Raw genomic sequence first — 25,521 nt, forward strand, 5'->3', positions numbered from 1 at the left:
TTCAGTTAGCAGCAGTAGTGAAGGAATCGCTCCATCGGGTTCAGTTAACAACCATCGATCGATCGCTCGGCTTCAGTAACGCGTAGCCTGCAGTGCAATCGCTTGGGTTCAGTTAGAGCCCAACGCCTTGCTCGGGTTCAGTTAGAGCCAACGCCTCGCACACACGCGCGTACGTGTACGAGAGAAACACGCATCGCTCGGCCCCCGACCTCCCACCGTAACCGGCAACTCCCCAAACTTTTCCTCCCCCTCACTTCTACCATGGTTTTTTCCGTCATGGACGGCCCAAAGAATGTCATGCAGCTGCGTCTCCGGCCCGCCCAGGACGAAAATCTCATTTTCTGTCATGATTTTTTGTCATAGAAGTAGGAGCCCACTACATCTATGATGATACCGGGTTTTGTTACAACTATCGTCATTGAAGTGTCATATGTATGACAGAAAAAAAATTCGTTCGGCCCAAAATGTCACCGATGTGTCTTTTTTTTGTAATGGATCCACCAATTTGGTAACCTACATGTTCCAACCTCCATTGGCTTAACTGAGCGAACTTGTACTCTTGCCCAAAAAGGATGGGGCAGAGGGGATTGGAGACTATAGACCTATTAGTCTAATCCATGCCATATCCAAGATCATTGCCAAGTTGCTTGCGGACCGCATTGGGCCTTATATGGACAACCTAATCTCCAAGGCTCAAAGTGCTTTCCTCAAAAAGAGAAGTATTCATCATGACAATTTTATGTACGTGAGCAATCTCGCTCGCCGGCTCCACAAAAGCAAAACACCATCCATCCGTCTTAAGCTTGATATTTGGAAGGCGTCCGGCTCTATTCGTTGGGATTACATTCGTGATCTTCTCCAACGCAGAGGCTTCCCTAGCCAAATTCGTGAGTGGGTTGCGGCCTTACTTTGCACATCCACTTCTCATATTCTACTGAATGGTGTCCCCCCTCATCAAGCACTACCGGGGCTTCTGGAAAGGAGACCAGCTCTTGCCCTATTGTTCGTCATTGCCATTGACCCTCTCCAACAAGTTCTCAACTTAGCCACTAGGCATGGCTTACTTCTTAAGGTAAGAGCTCATGGGGCTCTCTGTAGGACTCCACTTTATGTCGGCGATGCAATGGTGTTCATGTCGGCTTGGAGACGAGTAGGAGACCGACAATATTCCAAGGGATGGAGGGAGGCGAGACGCGAGAGGACCTCTATAATTTTTTTTGTTAATGCATGACAATTATCTAATGAATATTTGCAACCTAATGAACAATTTTAATTTACTATTTTATAAAATTACAATTTGACTTGTCATTTGAATTTGAATTTCACTTTGGTTTGGAACAAAGTGAGGATTAGCAAAATGATATGATGACATGGCATCATTAGGCAGGAGACCACTGTAGCATGATTACCGGGGTGTTACAGTAGCAGTCTCACATGGTCTTCTCGTTCACCAAATGGATGTCAAGATTGCTTTCCAAAATGGAGAGTTGGATGAGGAAATCTACATGGAACAACCAGATGGGTTTGCAGTGGAAGGTCATGAAGGGAAGGTGTGCAAGTGGAACAACCAGATGGGTTTGGCTAGAAATTTCGGCAGCATAACGCATTGGATGGATTAAGAAATGCGTCCACAACAACACTAAATGAGTGAGAAGCGATTTTGACCACAAAGTAGAAAGGATGGATTAAAACAAGAGTGAAAGCAATTCGGCACCAAGCAATCATGTCGCATGTTTAATTATAACCGCAAAATTCCTGAATAAAATTCCACATGCCAATCATCATGACACTTTGTTACTAGCCCATTTGATTTTGAATCTGTTCTAGTGGTGTCATATAAATCCAGCCTAGCCTAGTATTTTCTAATTACTACCGTGAATCGGTTTAATCCCTCCAAACAAACTTGCATCGGCTTCCTACAAACTAATTAAGATACTAAAGAAAAACAGATTAGTGGTCATGCATGCATGCGTGCACTGAATAGGTTCATATGCTTATACTACTTTCCTTTTGGCTTAATCTACATATTCTTAGCTGGGGAGTATCTACATATTATGAAGTCAAGTTATATTCACTCAAAACAATTTGGCTGATATTATTTATTTATCTAACTTATTAACTTGTTTCTTATGATTTAGTCGTGACCTACATTTGCACAAAGTACATTTTTTAGGTTTCTAACCGTCGTTCATGGAATTCACTCATGAACAACGACTAGAATAACCGCGGCATATTGTGAGTGTTAGTGAGAAGGGATGCTTCACATTTTGAATCTCACATGTTCTACTTTCATTTTGTTAAGAATTGTTGCTATTGGTACTTATAACTTCTAAGGCATGCCTACTTGTTGTTTAGTATTTTTACTTTCTGTAGGTATGCATTATGCAAACAAGAAGCTGTTAGAACAGAATAGAAATCAGCATGCCTCCATACCGTTAACATATATTCCCTTTTGAGTTTTGATTCTCTCTACAGGGTACTGCTACCAGAATGGAAATCAGCATGCCTACATACCGTTAACTTCTAAAAGCATGCCTACATGCCCTTTTCTATAGTTCATAAATTATTGTTTCATTCGACTCTCTCCGGAGGGGTACTGTTTTCTATGACCTTTGATGCTAGAAGCAAGACAACAAAAATACGATGGCAATATGCAGTGTAGTTAAGATGGAAACATCAATTAGTAGCAACAAAGCATTAGTGTACTCTCTAGCTACTATTGTGCAGCAAATAACTAATAGTTTTCATTTAGCCCCCAATCTTCAACTCAAAATGGTTCAGATGAAGCCCATCACCTCTTTATTCTATCATGTTTCACAAAACTGTTGGGGAATGTAGCAGAAATTCAAAAATTTCTACACATCACCAAGATCAATCTATGGAGATACTAGCAACGAGAGAGAGAGAGGGAGTGCATCTTCATGCCCTTGAAGATCGCGATGCAGAAGCGTTACAAGAACAGGGTTGATGGACTCGTACTCGCGGCGATTCAAATCGCGGAAGATCTTATCTAGCACCAAATGGATGGCGCGTCCGTGTTCAACACACGTACAGCCCGGGGACGTCTCCTCCTTCTTGATCCAGCAAGGGGAGAGGAGAAGTTGAGGGAGAACTCCGACAACACGACAGCGTGGTGGTGGTGGAGCTCGTGGTTCTCCAGCAGGGCTTCGCCAAGCACTATAGAGGAGGAGGAGGTGTTGGAGGAGGGAGACGGCTGTGCCAGGGAAGAGGTGCGGCTGACCTCCCACCCCTCCACTATATATAGGGGCGAGGGGAGAGGGGGAGGCGCCCTAGGGTTTCCCCTAGGGGGCGGTGGCCAAGCAGATTGGACCTCCCTAGGGAAAATCCTAGGGAGACTTGCCCCCCAAGCCAAGCTGGTGGAGGATTGCCTCCCAAGCCAGGTGGAGGCGTCCCACCTCCCCAAATAATGTGGGAAAGGGTGTGGGGGCGCACCACCCCTTAGTGGGCTGGTTTGCCCCTTCCCCTTTGGCCCATGAGGCCCTCCAACACTTGCCGGGGCTCCCGAAACACCTTTTGGTCATGCTGGCCATAGCCTGGTACCCCCGGAACACTTCCGGACTCCAATACCCTTCGTCCAATATATTGATCTTCACCGCCGGACCATTCCGGAACTCCTCATGACGTCTGGGGTCACATCCGGGACTCCGAACTACCTTCGGTAACCACATACTATTTCCCATAACAACTCTAGCGTCACCGAACCTTAAGTATGTAGACCCTACGGGTTCGAGAACCATGCAGACATGACCGAGACGTTCTCCGGAAAATAACCAACAACGGGATCTGGATACCCATGTTGGCTCCCACATTTTCCATGATGATCTCATCGGATGAACCACGATGTCGAGGATTCAATCAATCCCGTATACAATTCCCTTTGTTCATTGGTATGTTACTTGCCCGAGATTTGATCGGCAGTATCCCTATACCTTGTTCAATCTCGTTACCGGCAAGTCTCTTTACTCGTTCCATAATGCATGATCCCGTGAGTAACTATTTAGTCACATTGAGCTCATTATGATGATGCATTACCGAGTGGGCCCAGAGATACCTCTTCGTCATACGGAGTGACAAATCCCAGTCTCTATTCTGCAAACCCAACAGACACTTTCGGAGATACCTGTAGTGCACCTTTATAGCCACCCAGTTACGTTGTGACATTTGGTACACCCAAAGCATTCCTACGGTATCCGGGAGTTGCACAATCTCATGGTCTAAGGAAATGATACTTGACATTAGAAAAGCTTTAGCAAACGAACTACACGATCTTGTGCTATGCTTAGGATTGGGTCTTGTCCAGCACATCATTCTCCTAATGATGTGATCCCGTTATCAATGACATCCAATGTCCATGGTCAGGAAACCATAACCATATATTGATCAATGAGCTAGTCAACTAGAGGCTCACTAGGGACATGTTGTGGCCTATGTATTCACACATGTATTACAGTTTCCAATTAATACAATTATAGCATGAACAATAGACAATTATCATGAACAAGGAAATATAATATTAACCATTTTATTATTGCCTCTAGGGCATATTTCCGACAGTCTCCCACTTGCACTAGAGTCAATAATCTAGTTCACATCACTATGTGATTATAATGAATCCAACACCCATGGGGTTTGATCGTATCTCGCTTGTGAGAGAGGTTATTAGTCAATGGGTCTGAACCTTTCAGATCCGTGTGTGCTTTAGAAATCTCTATGTCATCTTCTATATGCAGTTACCACATGCTATTTGGAACTATTCCAAATAACTGCTCTACTATACGAATCCGGTTTACTATGCAGAGTCATCCAGATTAGTGTCAAAGTTTGCATCGGCGTAACCCTTTACGACAAACTCTTTTACCACCTCCATAATCGAGAAAATTCCTTAGTCAACTAGTTACTAAGGATAAGTTTGACCGCTGTCATGTGATCCATTCCTGGATCACTCTTGTACCCCTTGATTGACTCATGGCAAGGCACACTTCAGGTGCGGTACACAGCATAGCATACTATAGAGCCTACGTCTAAAGCATAGGGAACGACCTTCATCCTTTCTCTCTCTTCTACCGTGGTCAGGTCTTGAGTCTTACTCAATACTCACACCTCATAACACAGCCAAGAACTCCTTCTTTGCTGATCTATTTTGAACTCCTTCAAAATCTTGTCACGGTGTGTATTCATTTGAAAGTACTATCAAGCGATCTTGATCTATCCTTATAGATCTTGATGCTTAATGTTCAAGCAGCTTAATCTAGGTTTTCCATTGGAAAACACTTTTCAAATAACCCTATATGCTTTCCAGAAATTCTACATCATTTCTGATCAACAATATGTCAACAACATATACTCATCAGAAATTCTATAGTGCTCCCACTCACTTCTTTGGAAATACAAGTTTCTCATAAACTTTGTATAAACCCAAAATCTTTGATCATCTCATCAAAGCGTATATTCCAACTCCGAGATGCTTACTCCACTCCTTAGAAGGATTGCTGGAGCTTTGCATACTTGGTAGAATCTTTCAGGATTGTCAAAACCTTCTGGTTGTATCACATACAACATTTCCTCAAGAAAATCGTCGAGGAAACAATGTTTTGACATCCCATATGCAAGATTTCATAAATAAATGCAGTAATTGCTAATATAATTCCAACAGACTCTTAGCATCGCTACGAGTGAGAAAGTCTCATCGTAGTCAACTCCTTGAACTTGTCGGAAAATATCTTAACGACAAGTCGAGCTTTCTTAATGGTGATACTTACCATCATTGTCCGTCTTCCTTTTAAAATCCATCTATACCCAATAGCCTTGCGACCATCAAGTAGTTCTTCCAAAGTCTACACTTTGTTTTCATACATGGATCCTCTCTCGGATTTTATGGCCTCAAGCCATTTGTCGGAATCCGGGCCCACCATCGCTTCTCCATAGCTTGTAGGTTCATTGTTGTCTAGCAACATGACCTCTAAGACAGGATTATGTACCACTCTGAAGTAGTACGCATCCTTGTCGACCTACGAGGTTTGGTAGTGACTTGATCTGAAGTTTCATGATCACTATCATTAGGTTCCACTTCAATTGGTGTAGGCGCCATAGGAACAACTTCATGTGTCGTGCTACACACTAGTTGAATTGATGGTTCAATAACCTCATCAAGTCTCCACCATCCTCCCACTCAATTCTTTCAAGAGAAACTTTTTCTCGAGAAAAGACCCGTTTGTGGAAACAATCACTTTTTCTTCCGGATCTGAATTAGGAGGTATACCCAACTATTTTTGGGTGTCCTATGAAGATGCATTTTATCTGCTTTGGGTTCGAGCTTATCAGGCAAAACTTTTCACATAAGCGTCACAGCCCCAAACTTTTAAGAAATGACAGCTTAGGTTTCTCTAAACCATAGTTCATACAGTGTCATCTCAACGGAATTACGTGGTGCCCTATTTAAAGTGAATGCGATTGTCTCTAATGCCTAACCCATAAACGATAGTGGTAATTCGATAAGAGACATCATGGTATGCACCATATCCAATAGGGTACATTTATGATGTTCGGACACACCATCACACTATGGTGTTCCAGGCGGTATTAGTTATGAAACAATTTCCACAAGGTCTTAATTGTGTACCAAACTCGTAACTCAGATATTCATCTCTATGATCATACCATAGACATTTTATCCTCTTGTCACGACGATCTTCAACTTCACTCTGAAATTACTTGAAACTTTCAATAATTCAGACTTGTGTTTCATCAAGTAAATATACTTAGCATCTACTCAAATCATCTGTGAAATAAGAACATAACGATGTCCACTGCGTGCCTCAGCACTCATTGGACTGCACACATCAAAATGTATTACTTCCAACAAGTTGCTTTCTTGTTCCATCTTACTGAAAACGAGGCCTTTCAGTCATCTTGCCCATGTGGTATGATTTGCATGTCTCAAGTGATTCAAAATCAAGTGAGTCCAAATGATCCATCTATATGGAGTTTCTTCAGGCATATATACCAATAGACATGGTTCACATGTCTCAATCTTTTCAAAAACGAGTGACTCCAAAGATCCATCAACATGGAGCTTCTTCATGCGTCTTATACCAATATGACTCAAATGGCAGTGCCACAAGCATGTGGTACTATCATTACTATCTTATATCTTTTGGTATGAACATGTGTATCACTACGACCGAGATTCAACAAACCATTCATTTTAGGTGCAAGAACATTGAAGGTATTATTCAAATAAACAGAGTAACCATTATTCTCCTTAAATTAATAACGTATTGCGATAAACATAATCCAATCATGTTTATGCTCAACGCAAACACCAAATAACAATTATTTAGGTTTAACACCAATCTCGATGGTAGAGGGAGCATGCGATGCTTGATCACATCAACCTTGGAAACACTTCCAACACATATCGTCATCTCACCTTTACCTAGTCTCCATTTATTCCGCAGCTTTTATTTTGAGTTACTAACACTTAGCAACCGAACCGCTATCTAATACCCTGGTGCTACTAGGAGTACTAGTAAAGTACACATTAATATAATGTATATCCAATATACTTCTGTCGATCTTGCCAGCCTTCTCATCTACCAAGTATCTAGGGTAGTTCTGCTTCAGTGACCGTTCCCTCATTATAGAAGCACTTAATCTAGGGTTTCTTCACTAGAGCAGCAACTGATTTTCCGTTTCATGAAGTATCCCTTCTTGCCCTTGCCCTTCTTGAAACTAGTGGTTTTACTAACCATCAACAATTGATGCTCCTACTCGATTTCTACTTTCGCGGTGTCAAACATCGCGAATTGCTCAAGGATCATCATATCTATCCCTGATATGTTATAGTTCATCACGAAGCTCTAGTAGCTTGGTGGCAGTGACTTTGGAGAACCATCACTATCTCTTAAGGACGATTAACTCCCACTCGATTCAAGTGATTGTAGTACTCAGACAATCTGAGCACATGCTCAACGATTGAGCATTTCTCCCTTAGTTTGCAGGCTTATGAAACTCGTCAGAGGTCTCATACCTCTTGACGTGGGCACGAGCCTGAAATCCCAATTTCAGCCCTTTGAACATCTCATATGTTCTGCGACGTTTTAAAATGTCTTCGGTGCCTCAATTCTAAACCGTTTAACATTACGCATTGAACTATCACATAGTCATCAAAATGTGTATGTCAGATGTTCACAACATCCACAGACGACGCTCGAGGTTCAGCACACCGAGCGGTGCATTAAGGACATAAGCCTTCTGCGCAGCAATGAGGATAATCCTCAGTTTATGGACCCAGTCCGCATAATTGCTACTATCAACTTTCAACTAAATTTTCTCTAGGAACATATCTAAAACAGTAGAACTAAAGTGCAAGCTACGACATAATTTGCAAAGTCTTTTGACTATGTTCATGATAATTAAGTTCATCTAATGAACTCCCACTCGGATAGACATCCCTCTAGTCATCTAAGTGATGCATGATCCGAGTCAACTAGGCCGTGTCCGATCATCACATGAGATGGACTAGTCATCATCGGTGAACATCTCCATGTTGATCGTATCTACTATACGACTCATGTTCGACCTTTCGGTCTCTTGTGTTCCGAGGCCATGTCTGTACATGCTAGGCTTGTCGGGGTTTGGGTACGACATATGCCAATGGATGGCTTATCATGGTGGGAGCGAGTAGAACGTCGCCGGTGCCTGGAAGCGGGATAAGGCATAGACACATACGCCGGCGAACTTTACCCAGGTTGGGGGCTCTCCATGGAGATGATACCCCTACTCCTTCTCTGCGGGGTCTCCGCATGATCACTAAGGCACTAGTGCTACAAGTCGCTCCTTGAGCTGTGTCTAGAGGTAGGAGAAGTCAAGGCTAGCTCTTCCCTGCCTAGGTAACTAGCTACTTCTATCAGGGTTGGAATCCTTTGCATGGGTGGCCTAGGGGGTTTATATAGGCCTACCCCCCAGGGGTACAATGGTAAACCGTCCGGGTGCTGGGCCCGGCTGTCAGTGTCTCCAGCCTCCGGCTTCTCTGCCGACCGTTGGGGCCCGCCGCCTGGTGGGCCCTACCGACTGGTTGGTGGCTGCTTACTGTAGCCGTGTCATTGATGACGAGGACTTGGTCATCTTAGTGTGGCTATAGTCCCGCCGCCTGGTGGGAGGCCACTGTAGCCACACCTGGTCTCGTCAGCTTAATGGCAAGCTTGCCTCGAGGCAAGGGACGGCCGCCTGCTGGAGGCCCCCCCACCCGAATTCGTCTGGTTGAGCTTCCGCCATCTTATGCGGGGTCACTGCCCGATAGGGCCTGCCACCGGCAGGCCGTAACGACATGCCGTCGTGGGGAACAGGACTCCGCCTGCTCGAAGCGACGTCAAGGGAGACATGGCACAGTGCCCCGTCGTGCAGAGATCTCCGCATGTACGGAGCATTGTAGCTGCGCCTGCCCCGAGCGTCGGAGGTGACGTGCTTCACTATTGCCATGCTCTGTCTTGTACTCTCGATGGGGGCTCGGCCACACCGGAGTTGCGGGGTGGCCGCCTGCCCGTTGCCGCCCTCTCTGGAGGCCAGCTGGCAGGAGCCGGTCACTCAGAGCGCCGTGGTCTTGGGTCAGCCGCCCTCTGGCAGCTGGCCGCTGAACCAGCCGGCACCAGAGGGCGGAGCTTCAGCTCAGGGTCCAGCTGGGCGGAGCTGACCCAAAAGTCTTGATAAATCCAGGGACCCGGGTGAGCCTACCCGTGGCCCATTACTCCGACAGTAGTCCCCGAAGCCGGTGAGGCATCGCCGTCGAGGGGCTACGAAGTCTCAGCGGCTTCCTCCCTCACCGGGCTCCGGGAAGACGCCGGTCCGCCATGCGGCCAGCCGATTGCTGAGGCCGGCCTCGTCTAGGCGGAGCTCGCGCGGTTGGCTTTTTGAACTTCGAGGCGGGAAACAGGTGGCGTGCCTGCTAAGCTTCCTAGACCGCCGCCCGCCACAAACACGCCACGCGGCGCATGTCAGCCTGGTCAGCCTGCCACCCCACGCCTTAGATGGGACGTGACATTGGGCCGGGCCCGCCACTACCGTGCCTCAGCAACCAGGCGGATCCGCTGCGCCGAAGGAGACGGTTGCTGTTCCCACGACCATTTATGGCGTGGTGAATGCGCGTGGGAAACGGGGGTCGTGGGGACGTGGGCACAGTTAATCCCATGACCCACGTCCCGCCCCCTCGGCTTCGTAGCTCGAGGGATATAAGTAGGGACGGGGAGGGGTGCGGTAAAGCTCTCGCGCCTCCTCCCACTCTTCTTCTTCTGCTTGCTCCTCCATCGCTACTGCTGTTGTTCTGCGCTGCCGTAGCGCCGCCGCCGTTGTCCGCCGTCGATGCACTTCTCCTATCCACGCTGCCAGCCGTAAGCCATGGCACGCGAGAGGGGCGGTGACTGGGACGGATCGATCATGATCGAAGATCACATTTCCTTCCTCTGCGACACGCGCCGGATGCCCAGCACGGCCTTCGTCAAGGCGCGGGTGCCGCCGGAGACAGAGATTTCGCCGGCGCCGCAGGGAGACGAGCGCGTCGTCTTCCGCTCGCACATCCTCCACGGCTTCGGCCTCCCAGTGAGCGGCTTCTTCCGCTCTTTCCTCGACTTCTACCATCTTCAACCTCACCACCTTACGCCCAACGCCGTGACTCTACTCTCCGCCTTTGTCATGGCGTGCGAGGGCTACATCGGCGTCCTCCCCACAATTGAGCTGTGGGAAGCGTTCTTTTATGGGAAGCTTGGCACCTCCGCCAGGGAGACGGCGGCCGCGTGTGGGGGCTTCATCGCCATGCGCCGACCGGCAAAGCAGAACGCCTTCCCTGTCATCAAGCTGGCGCAGTCGGTGAAGATGTGGCAGCAGTCCTACTTCTACATCGAGAACGTAGATCCGGCTGCCGACTTCCTCAACCTGCCGGTCTACGAGGCTGGCCCCTCCACCGGGGCTCGGCCCACCTGGGGGTACAAACCGAAGCCGGTGTCGGCGGACGCGGCGGCCGCCATTGGCCGACTCCGGGTGCTCCAAGAGTTGGAGGGCCTCGTGGACTCCGACCTCCTCGTCGCCTTCGTCGAGCACCGGGTCCTCCCGCTCCAGAGCCGCCCTCATCCGATCTTCCGGATGGGCGGACACCGCGATCCGTGCCGGTTGTGCACGAAGGGGATGCCGCCTGCCGAAGTTGCACGGATGGTAAACGAGATCTCTGACCTCAAGGTGTCGGAGGAAGAGTGGCGGTATGGGAAGCGGTCGTACTCCCGCCACAATCCGCCGCCCGCTGTAAGTTTCTTCATTATGTCCTTTGATCTGTTTCCTTTAGCTTCATTTCTCATCGTGATGCAGCTCTTTCTTGGTTGCAGATTTACATGTCCACGGCAACGGCCGCCCTTCTGGGGCCGAGTGATGTCTTCCAGCCGGACAGGGCGGCGAGCGACTTGGACGACCCCGACATGGGGGCGGCCGCCCTGGCAGACTATGCAACAGGCGGCGCCGGCAGAGCAGACGACAGCGGTGGAGCAGGCGGCTCCAAGGAAGGCGGTGGCGTGGGGACTTGGCCCGACGACGATGAAGATGAAGACGAACCGCGCCCCGCCCAGAGCTCCGCCACCACCGGTGCAGGCCCCTCTTCCGGCCGCCCGCCCGTGGCAGCAAGCGCAAGCGGAAGCAGGGCGATGCCCTGTTCGGCAGCGCCCCGAAGAAGCCCAAGAACCCGATCACGGTGACCAGGCGGAAAGAGGCCGCGGCCAAGGTGGCCCAATATCAGAGGCAGCCGAAGGTGCCTGTTATGGTATCGGCGTAAGTATCCTTACTTCTTGTCTTCTCGTCAATCTGGTGTGAGAGCCTTCTAACTTGTCTTCTTATTTCAGGCCCCCGCTAACCCTCGAGAAGTCGAGCGCCGCCTCGGTCCTTAGGTCGGCAGCGACCTCCTCAACCAGCCGGCAGATCGACCCGGCCGCCGACCTCCGGGAGGCGACAGAACGGAATGTGCGGGAGGCGCGCGAGGAAGAGGCCGACCGCCTGGCCAAGGAGCAGGCAAACAAGGCCGCCGCGTCTGTTGAGAGAGCACTGGCGCGGGCGGAAGCCCAAGCCGCGGAGAAGGAGCGGCTTGCGGAGGCCATGCGCCGCCAAGAGCCGCTGCTCGTGGCACCCCTAAACACCGCGCCGCCTCCGCCTGACTTCGAGGCAACGGCCGGAGGAGCCGGCGACGACCACCCGATCCGGGAGCGGGAGGGCAGCGACATAGCCATGTCGGACGTCTTCGTGCCATCGCCCCCGCCTCCGCCGCCTCCACCAGCCAGCGAGCCGCGGGACGAGCAGCCGGTAGCGCCGCCGGTGCCACCGGTCGACAACACGGTGGTGACAGACCTGATTCCTACGGTTCGCACACCCATGCGCTGTCGTATGGAGAAGGCGGCCTCAGCACCGCGGCCGCAGGAGGTTGGTGCCTCAAGCTCGTCGGTCCCTGACACCGAGGCGACCAGCGCCGCCCCCGTGGGTTGGATACACGGGGGCGGGACGGGTGTCTTCAACCAGGCGTCTCTTGACATCCAGGCCAAGCTCCGGGCAGAAGCGGAGGCCCTCAAGCGATGCAACGAGGCCTTCTTGGAGTAGCAAACCGCCATCCACGTAAGTTATCTTTGGCTTTCTTCTTCGAATGATCCTTTTGCTTCTCACGTGGGGGCGCGCAAGCGCACCCACTGGGTGTAGTCCCCAAGTTCCGGGCCGGCTGCTGAGCAGGCGGGTCAGAACTTTATCTTGCAATTTGTCGACTCTGATTTCGTCTGATGTCTTTCCTGCAGGACTATCACAATCTCCACGTGACCGCCTACAACTCCAGGGTTCGGGAGCTGGAGACGCAGACTGCCCATCTGGTCGAGGGCCAGAGTAAGTTTCTATCTTTCTTTCTTTGCGGGGGTGCGCTGGCGCACCCGCGGGCTGTAGTCCCCGAGGTTCGGCCCGACTGTCGAGCAGTCGGGCCGAATCTCCTCAATTGTTTCTTTTATTTGTCTTGTCCGCTTGACTGATGCCTTTTTCTTCTCTTTCTTTCTTCAAAGGCCAATGCCACCCTGCAGCAGTAGCTGGGCAAAGCCAACACCGCCCTGCGTGGCAAGGAGGCGGAGTGCAGCAAGCTGGCGGAGGAGCGGGATCGCCTGGTGGCCCAACTTGCCGAGCAGGCGGAAGCCCTCAAGGCGGCCCAGCTGAAGGTGAAGACGATGGAGACCAACCTCCTCGCCGAGTTTGAGATCGAGCGCTCTGCCTGGTCCGACAAGGAGGTCCAGATGACGGCCTATTTCAGTAGCATCGAAGACTTGGTCGATGGTAAGCCTTATTCTCTTGGTTTCTTGTTTTGAACTGTCGGCCCTTGCTTATAGCCTTGGCCTTTTTCTTCTTCCGCCCGGACAGACTTCTTCCTGGGCCATTTTGTAGCCGCAATCCAAATGATCGAGGCCCAGCGCGAGGAGCGAAGGGCGGAGGGTGCGCAAATCACCACTGATGCTCCCCGGACTCATGGCGAACAGGTCCTCAGCATTCAGGCCCGGCTTCGTCCTGCTCACCGCATGCTACGCCGCCTCCAGCGCATTGGAGCCCAGGCGGTCTCCGCCCTCTGGCCAGGCTTGCCGGCTCCGCGCACCCCGAGTCGGACTGCCGACTGGCTGGAGGTGGCGGTCGGCTGCCTGGAAGCCTGGAAAGGCTCAGCAGCCCGGGCAGGGGCGCGCCGGGCCTTGGAATTCGTCAAGGCATGGTACCCTGGGCTAGATCTAGCCCAGTTGACCACATTCCGGCTGGAAGCGCAAGAGGAGCTGGCGGCGGTGGAAGCTGAGCTCGTCAACAGGGCGGCGGCGATCACCGACTTCACCGACGCCAGCGTCTTTGTCCCGGAGGTGGTCAAGGAAGGCGGCAAAGATCTGCAAGAGTGGCTCAGGTTAAACCCGGAGGACAGCGAGGATTCAGCCGAAGTCATCGACTCCAGCGACGAAGGGGAAGATGGGGAGGAGGAAGAGGAGGAGGAGGAGGAGGAAAATGAGGAGAGCGACGTCGATTTGCCGGAGGTCGGGCGGACGGTCAGCCCCAACCTGACCGGGCCTCAAGCAACGAGCCAGGCACCGAGGCGCCAACCGCTACCGGAGGCATCCAGGTGGGGGCCGACCAGCCACCTGTTCCTCCGACGGGCACCACCGACTCCGTCCTCCAGCCCTCCGCTACCTCGCCTGCAGCTAGTGATTCCTCCGCTCAGATGGAGCCGCCTGCCGCGCCAGGCGATGCGGCTGACTCCAGCATCTAGCCAGAGTCTTCTACCACACCGTCCAGCACTGCCCAGCCGGATCCTTCTGCTGCGCCTACCGGCGCCGCCCAGCCGGAGTCTTTTGCTGCACCTTAGGATTTTACCTGCTTTCTGCTTGCTGCTCTGAACATTTTGTTAAATTCGCACAATTCCACCCGCAGGGTGTATATCAAAACTCTGTTTGAATGCCGGTCAGAGGCCTTTATCCATGTAAATATTTGTCATTGCTTATGCTTGCTGTGCCGACCTCCAGCCTTTCTTCCCCTTTTTCTCCTTGGTTTCTTCCTTTGTCGCCCTCCCTTGGCTATGCTCTTACCAGCCAAACAGCCGCTCTGCAGGCAGTGGCTGGGTTGAGTTTTAGCTGTTTTGTGGGGGGGGAGGCTAGTACTTAGCCATTCAGAGTTTTTTGGAAATGAAAGCGGAGGCCGGCCGTTCGGCTGCCAAGCAGCCGGACGGCTAGGTGCGGTGCCGCCCTCTACTATATGTGTTTTTCTTCCTTAGTCGTTTTTTCGTGTGGGGCACTGTTTTGCAACCTTTGCCCGCCATACAGTCGCTCTGCGAGCTGTGGCTTCTGACAAAGGAAGTTTTTGGTGCCGGCACACTACTTGTCCGGCTGCAGGAGGTGGCATATTGTAGAAGGCGGCGAGGCTCCGGGCCGACTGGTAGAAGGCGGCGAGGCTCCGCCCTCTACTATATACATTCTCATAGGCATGATACTTATCATATAGATAAAAGAGGGCAGTCCCCGAGTTCTTCTCGGGGGACCCAGAGTCTTTATACATAGTACAAAAGAAAGCGTGATACATACTGCTTTCAACTGTAAAACCTTCGGTGGAGGTTTGCGTTCCATGGCCTCTCCGTCTCTTTGCCTGAATCGTCCCTCTTGCGTGCTCTGGGCTTCTGGGCATCGATCAGATAGTAGGCATCATTGCCCATGTTGGGGAACGTTGCAGAAAATTAAAATTTTTCCTACGGTTTCACCAAGATCCATCTATGAGTTCATCTAAGCAACAAGTCAAGGGAGTGAGTTTGCATCTACATACCACTTGTAGATCGAGTGCGGAAGCGTTCAAGGGGATGGTGATGATGGAGTCGTACTCATCGTGATTCGGATCACCGATGACCAAGTGCTGAACGGAAAGCACCTCCGCGTTCAACACACGTACGGGACGGACGACGTCTCCTCCGTCTTGATCCCGCAAGGAGGAAGGAGAGGTTGAGGAAGGCAGCTCCAACAGCAGCACGACGGCATGGTGTAGTTGGTGCAGCAGTACTCCGACAGGGCTTCGCCAAGCACGTACGGAGGAGGAGAGGTGTTGGGGAGTGGAGGGGCTGCGCCTTGGCTTGTGTTGTTGCAGCCCTCCCCTCACCCCTCTATATATAGGAGGAGAGGGGCAAGGGGGCCGGCCCTCTAGGGGAAACCCTAGAGGGGGGCGGCAGCCAAAGGGAGAGGGAAAAAGGGTGGCTTGGCCCCCAAGCTAGGGGGGCGCCCCCTTTAGGGTTTCCCCTCCCCTTGCCCTAGCCGCATGGGCCTAGGTGGGGAGGCGCGCCCAGCCCACTAGGGGCTGGTTCCCTCTCCCACACAGCCCATGTGGCCCCCCTGGGAGGGGTGGCCCCACCCGATGGACCCCCGGAACCCTTCCGGTGGCCCCGGTACAATACCGGTATGCCACCGAAACTTTCCGGTGTCCGTTTAACCACTTTCCTTATATAAATCTTTACCTCCGGACCATTCCGGAACTCCTCGTGACGTCCGGGATCTCATCCGGGACTCCGAACAACATTCGGTAATCACATACTTGTCTTCCTTATAACCCTAGCGTCACCGAACCTTAAGTGTGTAGACCCTACGGGTTCGGGAGACATGCAGACATGACCGAGATGCTCTCAGGTCAATAACCAACAGCGGGATCTGGATACCCATGTTGGCTCCCACATGCTCCTCGATGTTGTCATCGGATGAACCACGATGTCAAAGGTTCAAGCAACCCCGTATACTATTCCCTTTGTCAGACGGTATGTTACTTGCCCGAGACTCAATCATCGGTATCCCAATACCTCGTTCAGTCTCGTTACCGGCAAGTCACTTTACTCGTACCGTAATGCATGATCCCGTGACCAGACACTTGGCCACCTTGAGCTCATTATGATGATGCACTACCGAGTGGGCCCAGTGATACCTCTCCATAACACAGAGTGACAAATCCCAGTCTCGATCCGTGTCAAGCCAACAGACACTTTCGGAGATACCTGTAATGCACCTTTATAGTCACCCAGTTACGTTGTGACGTTTGGTACACCCAAAGCACTCCTACGGTATCCGGGAGTTACACGATCTCATGGTCTAAGGAAGAGATACTTGACATTGGAAAAGCTCTAGCAAACGAACTAACCGACCTTTGTGCTATGCTTAGGATTGGGTCTTGTCCATCACATCATTCTCCTAATGATGTGATCCCGTTATCAACGACATCCAATGTCCATAGCCAGCAAACCATGACTATCTGTTGATCACAACGAGCTAGTCAACTAGAGGCTCACTAGGGACATATTGTGGTCTATGTATTCACACGTGTATTATGATTTCCGGATAATACAGTTATAGCATGAATAAAAGACAACTATCATGAACAAAGAAATATAATAATAATCCTTTTATTATTGCCTCTAGGGCATATTTCCAACAGTCTCCCACTTGCACTAGAGTCAATAGTCTAGTTACATTGTGATGAATCGAACAGCCATAGAGTTCTGGTGCTGATCATGTTTTGCTCGCGAGAGAGGTTTAGTCAACGGATCTGCGCCATTCAGATCCGTATGTACTTTGCAAATTTCTATGTCTCCATCTTGAACATTTTCACGGATGGAGTTGAAATGACGCTTGATGTGCCTGGTCTTCTTGTGAAACCTGGGCTCCTTTGCAAGGGCAATAGCTCCAGTGTTGTCACAGAAGAGTTTGATCGGCCCCGATGCATTGGGTATGACTCCTAGGTCGGTGATGAACTCCTTCACCCAAATATCTTCATGCGCTACCTCCGAGGCTGCCATGTACTCCGCTTCACATGTAGATCCCGCCACCACGCTCTGCTTGCAGCTGCACCAGCTTACTGCTCCACCATTCAACATATACACGTATCCGGTTTGTGACTTAGAGTCATCCAGATCTGTGTCGAAGCTAGCGTCGACGTAACCCTTTACGACGAGCTCTTCGTCACCTCCATAAACGAGAAACATGTCCTTTGTCCTTTTCAGGTACTTCAGGATATTCTTGACCGCTGTCCAGTGTTCCTTGCCGGGATTACTTTGGTACCTTCCTACCAAACTTACGGCAAGGTTTACATCAGGTCTGGTACACAGCATGGCATACATAATAGATCCTATGGCTGAAGCATAGGGGATGACACTCATCTCTTCTATATCTTTTGCCGTGGTCGGGCATTGAGCCGAGCTCAATCTCACACCTTGCAGTACAGGCAAGAACCCTTTCTTGGACTGATCCATTTTGAACTTCTTCAAAATCTTATCAAGGTATGTGCTTTGTGAAAGACCTATGAGGCGTCTCGATCTATTTCTATAGATCTTGATGCCTAATATATAAGCAGCTTCTCCAAGGTCCTTCATTGAAAAACACTTATTCAAGTAGGCCTTAATGCTGTCCAAGAATTCTATATCATTTCCCATCAAAGGTATGTCATCTACATATAATATGAGAAATGCTACAGAGCTCCCACTCACTTTCTTGTAAACGTAGGCTTCTCCATAAGTCTACATAAACCCAAACGCTTTGATCATCTCATCAAAGCGAATGTTCCAACTCCGAGATGCTTGCACCATCCCATAAATGGATCGCTGGAGCTTGCATACTTTGTTAGCGTTCTTAGGATCGACAAAACCTTCCGGCTGCATCATATACAGTTCTTCCTTAAGATAACCATTAAGGAATGTCGTTTTGACGTCCATCTGCCATATCTCATAATCATAGTATGCGGTAATTGCTAACATGATTCGGACGGACTTAAGCTTCGCTACGGGAGAGAAAGTCTCATCGTAGTCAATCCCTTGAACTTGCCGATAACCCTTAGCGACAAGTCGAGATTTATAGATGGTGACATTACCATCCGCGTCTGTCTTCTTCTTAAAGATCCATTTGTTTTCTATCGCTCGCCGATCATCGGGCAAGTCAGTCAAAGTCCATACTTTGTTTTCATACATGGATTCTATCTCGGATTTCATGGCTTCTAGCCATTTGTTGGAATCTGGACCCGCCATAGCTTCTTCATAGTTCGAAGGTTCACCGTTGTCTAACAACATGATTTCCAGGACAGGGTTGCCGTACCACTCTGGTGCGGAACGTGTCCTTGTGGACCTAGGAAGTTCAGTAGCAACTTGATCCGAAGTACCTTGATCATCATTATTTTCCTCTTCAGTTGGTGTAGGCATCACAGGAACATTTTCCTGGGCTGCACTACTTTCCGGTTGAAGAGGTAGTACTTCATCGAGTTCTACTTTCCTCCCACTTACTTCTTTCGAGAGAAACTCCTTTTCCAGAAAGGATCCATTCTTGGCAACAAAGATCTTGCCCTCGGATCTTAAGTAGAAGGTATACCCAATGGTTTCCTTAGGGTATCCTATGAAGACGCATTTTTCTGACTTGGGTTCGAGCTTTTCAGGTTGAAGTTTCTTGACATAAGCATCACATCCCCAAACTTTTAGAAACGACAGCTTAGGTTTCTTCCCAAACCATAATTCATACGGTGTCGTCTCAACGGATTTAGATGGTGCCCTATTTAAAGTGAATGTAGCTGTCTCTAGAGCGTATCCCCAAAATGATAGTGGTAAATCGGTAAGAGACATCATAGACCGCACCATATCTAATAGAGTGCGATTACGATGTTTGGACACACCGTTACGCTGAGGTGTTCCAGGCGGCGTGAGTTGTGAAACGATTCCACATTTCCTTAAGTGTGTACCAAATTCGTGACTTAAGTATTCTCCTCCACGATCTGATCGTAGGAATTTTATCTTTCGGTCACGTTGATTCTCTACCTCATTCTGAAATTCCTTGAACTTTTCAAAGGTCTCAGACTTGTGTTTCATTAAGTAGACATACCCATATCTACTCAAGTCATCAGTGAGAGTGAGAACATAACGATATCCTCCGCGAGCCTCAACACTCATTGGACCGCACACATCGGTATGTATGATTTCCAACAAGTTGGTTGCTCGCTCCATTGTTCCGGAGAACGGAGTCTTGGTCATCTTGCCCATGAGGCATGGTTCGCATGTGTCAAATGATTCATAATCGAGAGACTCTAAAAGTCCATCAGCATGGAGCTTCTTCATGCGCTTGACACCAATGTGACCAAGGCGGCAGTGCCACAAGTATGTGGGACTATCGTTATCAACTTTACATCTTTTGGTATTCACGCTATGAATATGTGTAGTATTACGCTTGAGATTCATTAAGAATAAATCATTGACCATCGGAGCATGACCATAAAACATATCTCTCATATAAATCGAACAACCATTATTCTCAGACTTAAATGAGTAGCCATCTCGTATTAAACGAGATCCAGATACAATGTTCATGCTCAAACTTGGCACTAAATAACAATTATTAAGGTTCAAAACTAATCCCGTGGGTAAATGTAGAGGTAGCGTGCCGACGGCGATCACATCGACTCTGGAACCATTCCCGACGCGCATCATCACCTCGTCCTTCGCCAGTCTCCGCTTATTCCGCAGCCCCTGCTGTGAGTTACAAATATGAGCAACGACACCGGTATCAAATACCCAGGAGTTACTACGAGTACTGGTAAGGTACACATCAATTACATGTATATCAAATATACCTTTAGTGTTGCCGGCCTTCTTATCCGCTAAGTATTTGGGGCAGTTCCGCTTCCAGTGACCCTTCCCTTTGCAATAAAAGCACTCAGTCTCAGGCTTGGGTCCATTCTTTGACTTCTTCCCGGCAACTGGCTTACCGGGCGCGGCAACCTCCTTGCCGTCCTTCTTGAAGTTCTTCTTACCCTTGCCCTTCTTGAACTTAGTGGTCTTATTGACCATCAACACTTGATGTTCTTTCTTCATTTCAACCTCTGCTGACTTCAGCATAGAAAATACTTCAGGAATGGTCTTTACCATCCCCTGCATATTGTAGTTCATCACAAAGCTCTTGTAGCTTGGTGGGAGCGACTGAAGGATTCTGTCAATGACTGCCTCATCAGGGAGGTTAATATTCAGCTGGGTCATACGGTTGTGCAACCCAGACATCTTGAGTATGTGCTCACTGACAGAACTATTTTCCTCCATCTTACAACTATAGAACTTGTCAGAGATGTCATATCTCTCAACCCGGGAGTGAGCTTGGAAAACTAGTTTCAGCTCTTCGAACATCTCATATGCTCCGTGATGCTCAAAAACGCTTTTGGAGCCCCGGTTTTAAGCTGTAAAGCATGCCGCACTGAACGAGGGAGTAATCATCAGCACGAGACTGCCAAGCATTCATAATGTCTTGGTTCTCTGGGACGGGACCGTCACCTAGCGGTCCTTCTAGGACATATTGTTTCCTTGCAGCTATGAGGATGATCCTCAAGTTCCGGACCCAGTCCGTATAGTTGCTACCATCATCTTTCAGCTTGGTTTTCTCTAGGAACGCGTTGAAGTTCAAGTTGACATGAGCGTTGTCCATTTGATCTACAAGACATATTTGCAAAAGGTTTTAGACTAAGTTCATGATAATTAAGTTCATCTAATCAAATTATTGAATGAACTCCCACTCAGATTAGACATCCCTCTAGTCATCTAAGTGTTACACGATCCGAGTCGACTAGGCCGTGTCCGATCATCACGTGAGACGGACTAGTCATCGTCGGTGAACATTCTCATGTTGATCATATCTTCCATACGACTCGTGTTCGACCTTTCGGTCTCCGTGTTCCGAGGCCATGTCTGTACATGCTAGGCTCGTCAAGTTAACCCTAAGTGTTTTTGCATGTGTAAAACTGTCTTACACCCGTTGTATGTGAACGTAAGGATCTATCACACCCGATCATCACGTGGTGCTTCGAAACGACGAACTTTAGCAACGGTGCACAGTTAGGGGGAACACTTTCTTGAAATTGTTATAAGGGATCATCTTATTTACTACCGTCGATCTAAGTAAACAAGATGCATAAAACATAATAAACATCACATGCAATTATATAAAGTAGTGACATGATATGGCCAATATCATATAGCTCCTTTGATCTTCATCTTCGGGGCTCCATGATCATCTTGTCACCGGCATGACACCATCATCTCCGTCATCATGATCTCCATCATCGTGTCTTCATGAAGTTGTCACGCCAACGACTACTTCTACTTCTATGACTAACGCGTTTAGCAAATAAAGTAAAGTAGTTTACATGGCGTTCTTCAATGACACGCAGGTCATACAAAATAAAGACAACTCCTATGGCTCCTGCCGGTTGTCATACTCATCAACATGCAAGTCGTGATTCCTATTACAAGAACATGATCTCATACATCACAATATATCATTCATCATTCATCACAACTTCTGGCCATATCACATCACATGACAATTGCTACAAAAACAAGTTAGACGTCCTCTAATTGTTGTTGCATCTTTTACGTGGCTGCAATTGGGTTCTAGCAAGAACGTTTTCTTACCTACGAATAACCACAACGTGATCTTGTCAACTTCTATTTACCCTTCATAAAGACCCTTTTCATCGAATCCACTTCAACTAAAGTGGGAGAGACAGACACCCGCCAGCCACCTTATGCAACTAGTGCATGTCAGTCGGTGGAACCGGTCTCACGTAAGCGTACATGTAAGGTTGGTTCGGGCCGCTTCATCCCACAATACCGCTGAAGCAAGATAAGACTAGTAGCGGCAAGCAAGTTGAAAAGATCCACGCCCACAACAAAATTGTTTTCTACTCGTGCAAAGAGAACTACGCATAAACCTGGCTCATGATGCCACTGTTGGGGAACGTTGCAGAAAATTAAAAAAATTTCTACGGTTTCACCAAGATCCATCTATGAGTTCATCTAAGCAACGAGTCAAGGGAGTGAGTTTACATCTACATACCACTTGTAGATTGAGTGCGGAAGCATTCAAGGGGATGGTGATGATGGAGTCGTACTCGTCGTGATTCGGATCACCGATGACCAAGTGCTGAACGGACAGCACCTCCGCGTTCAACACACGTACGGGACAGACGACGTCTCCTCCGTCTTGATCCAGCAAGGAGGAAGGAGAAGTTGAGGAAGGCAGCTCCAACAGCAGCACGACGGCGTGGTGTAGTTGGTGCAGCAGTACTCCGACAGGGCTTCGCAAGGCACGTACGGAGGAGGAGAGGTGTTGGGGAGGGGAGGGGCTGCGCCTTGGCTTGTGTTGTTGCAGCCCTTCCCTCACCCCTCTATATATAGGAGGAGAGGGGCAAGGGGGGCGGCCCTCTAGGGGAAACCCTAGAGGGGGGCGGCGGCAAAAGGGAGAGGGAAAAAGGGTGGCTTGCCCCCCAAGCTAGGGGGGCGCCCCCTTTAAGGTTTCCCCTCCCCTTGCCCTAGCCGCATGGGCCTAGGTGGGGAGGCGCGCCCAGCCCACTAGGGGCTGGTTCCCTCTCCCACACAGCCCATGTGGCCCCCCTAGGAGAGGTGGCCCCACCCGGTGGACCCCCGGAACCCTTCCGGTGGCCCCGGTACAATACCGGTATGCCACCGAAACTTTCCGGTGTCCGTTTAACCACTTTCCTTATATAAATCTTTACCTCCGGACCATTCCAGAACTCCTCGTGACGTCCGGGATCTCATCTGGGACTCTGAACAACATTCGGTAATCACATACTTGTCTTCCTTATAACCTAGCGTCACCGAACCTTAAGTGTGTAGACCCTACGGGTTTGGGAGACATGCAGACATGACCGAGATGCTCTCAGGTCAATAACCAACAGCGGGATCTGGATACCCATGTTGGCTCCCACATGCTCCTCGATGTTGTCATCGGATGAACCACGATGTCAAAGGTTCAAGCAACCCCGTATACTATTCCCTTTGTCAGACGGTATGTTACTTGCCCGAGACTCGATCGTCGGTATCCCAATACCTCGTTCAGTCTCGTTACCGGCAAGTCACTTTACTCGTACCGTAATGCATGATCCCGTGACCAGACACTTGGCCACCTTGAGCTCATTATGATGATGCACTACCGAGTGGGCCCAATGATACCTCTCCGTAACACGGAGTGACAAATCCCAGTCTCGATCCGTGTCAACCCAACAGACACTTTCCGAGATACCTGTAATGCACCTTTATAGTCACCCAGTTAGGTTGTGACGTTTGGTACACCCAAAGCACTCCTACGGTATCCGGGAGTTACACGATCTCATGGTCTAAGGAAGAGATACTTGACATTGGAAAAGCTCTAGCAAACGAACTAACCGACCTTTGTGCTATGCTTAGGATTGGGTCTTGTCCATCACATCATTCTCCTAATGATGTGATCCCGTTATCAACGACATCCAATGTCCATAGCCAGCAAACCATGACTATCTGTTGATCACAACGAGCTAGTCAACTAGAGGCTCACTAGGGACATATTGTGGTCTATGTATTCACACGTGTATTATGATTTCCGGATAATACAGCTATAGCATGAATAAAAGACAACTATCATGAACAAAGAAATATAATAATAATCCTTTTATTATTGCCTCTAGGGCATATTTCCAACAGCCCAACACCTTACTGATGATGAAAGGGCCTTCCCAAGGTGCCGAGAGCTTGTGCTGTCCGTATGTTCGCTGGATCAGCCGGAGCACAAGGTCTCCCTCCAGGAAGGATCTTGGCTTCACCTTGCGGTTGTAGTATCAGCGCAGACTCTGCTGGTAGATGGCCGACCGGCTGAGTGCCAACAGTCAGCCTTCCTCCAGCAAGTCGACACCGTCTTCTTGCGCCTCCTTGGCGTCTGCCTCGGTGTACATGGTGACTCTTGGGGAGTCGAACTCAATATCTGTCGGGATGATGGCTTCGGCACCGTAGACGAGGAACAAGGGCGTGAAGCCGGATGACTTGTTCGGAGTTGTGCGCAGGCTCCAGAGGACGGCCGGCAGCTCGTCGAGCCAGCAGCCGGCCGAATGCTCCAGAGGCTCGACAAGTCGGGGCTTGAGGCCGGACAGAATGAGGCTGTTTGCACGCTCTACTTGGCCATTTGGCTGTGGATGGGCAACGGACGCTAAGTCCAGGCAGCTCCAACAGCAGCACGACGGCATGGTGTAGTTGGTGCAGCAGTACTCCGACAGGGCTTCGCCAAGCACGTACGGAGGAGGAGAGGTGTTGGGGAGTGGAGGGGCTGCGCCTTGGCTTGTGTTGTTGCAGCCCTCCCCTCACCCCTCTATATATAGGAGGAGAGGGGCAAGGGGGCCGGCCCTCTAGGGGAAACCCTAGAGGGGGGCGGCAGCCAAAGGGAGAGGGAAAAAGGGTGGCTTGGCCCCCAAGCTAGGGGGGCGCCCCCTTTAGGGTTTCCCCTCCCCTTGCCCTAGCCGCATGGGCCTAGGTGGGGAGGCGCGCCCAGCCCACTAGGGGCTGGTTCCCTCTCCCACACAGCCCATGTGGCCCCCCTGGGAGGGGTGGCCCCACCCGATGGACCCCCGGAACCCTTCCGGTGGCCCCGGTACAATACCGGTATGCCACCGAAACTTTCCGGTGTCCGTTTAACCACTTTCCTTATATAAATCTTTACCTCCGGACCATTCCGGAACTCCTCGTGACGTCCGGGATCTCATCCGGGACTCCGAACAACATTCGGTAATCACATACTTGTCTTCCTTATAACCCTAGCGTCACCGAACCTTAAGTGTGTAGACCCTACGGGTTCGGGAGACATGCAGACATGACCGAGATGCTCTCAGGTCAATAACCAACAGCGGGATCTGGATACCCATGTTGGCTCCCACATGCTCCTCGATGTTGTCATCGGATGAACCACGATGTCAAAGGTTCAAGCAACCCCGTATACTATTCCCTTTGTCAGACGGTATGTTACTTGCCCGAGACTCGATCATCGGTATCCCAATACCTCGTTCAGTCTCGTTACCGGCAAGTCACTTTACTCGTACCGTAATGCATGATCCCGTGACCAGACACTTGGCCACCTTGAGCTCATTATGATGATGCACTACCGAGTGGGCCCA

This window comes from Triticum dicoccoides, chromosome 4B, assembly GCF_002162155.2.
Source record: "Triticum dicoccoides isolate Atlit2015 ecotype Zavitan chromosome 4B, WEW_v2.0, whole genome shotgun sequence".
Lineage (NCBI taxonomy): Eukaryota > Viridiplantae > Streptophyta > Magnoliopsida > Poales > Poaceae > Triticum > Triticum dicoccoides.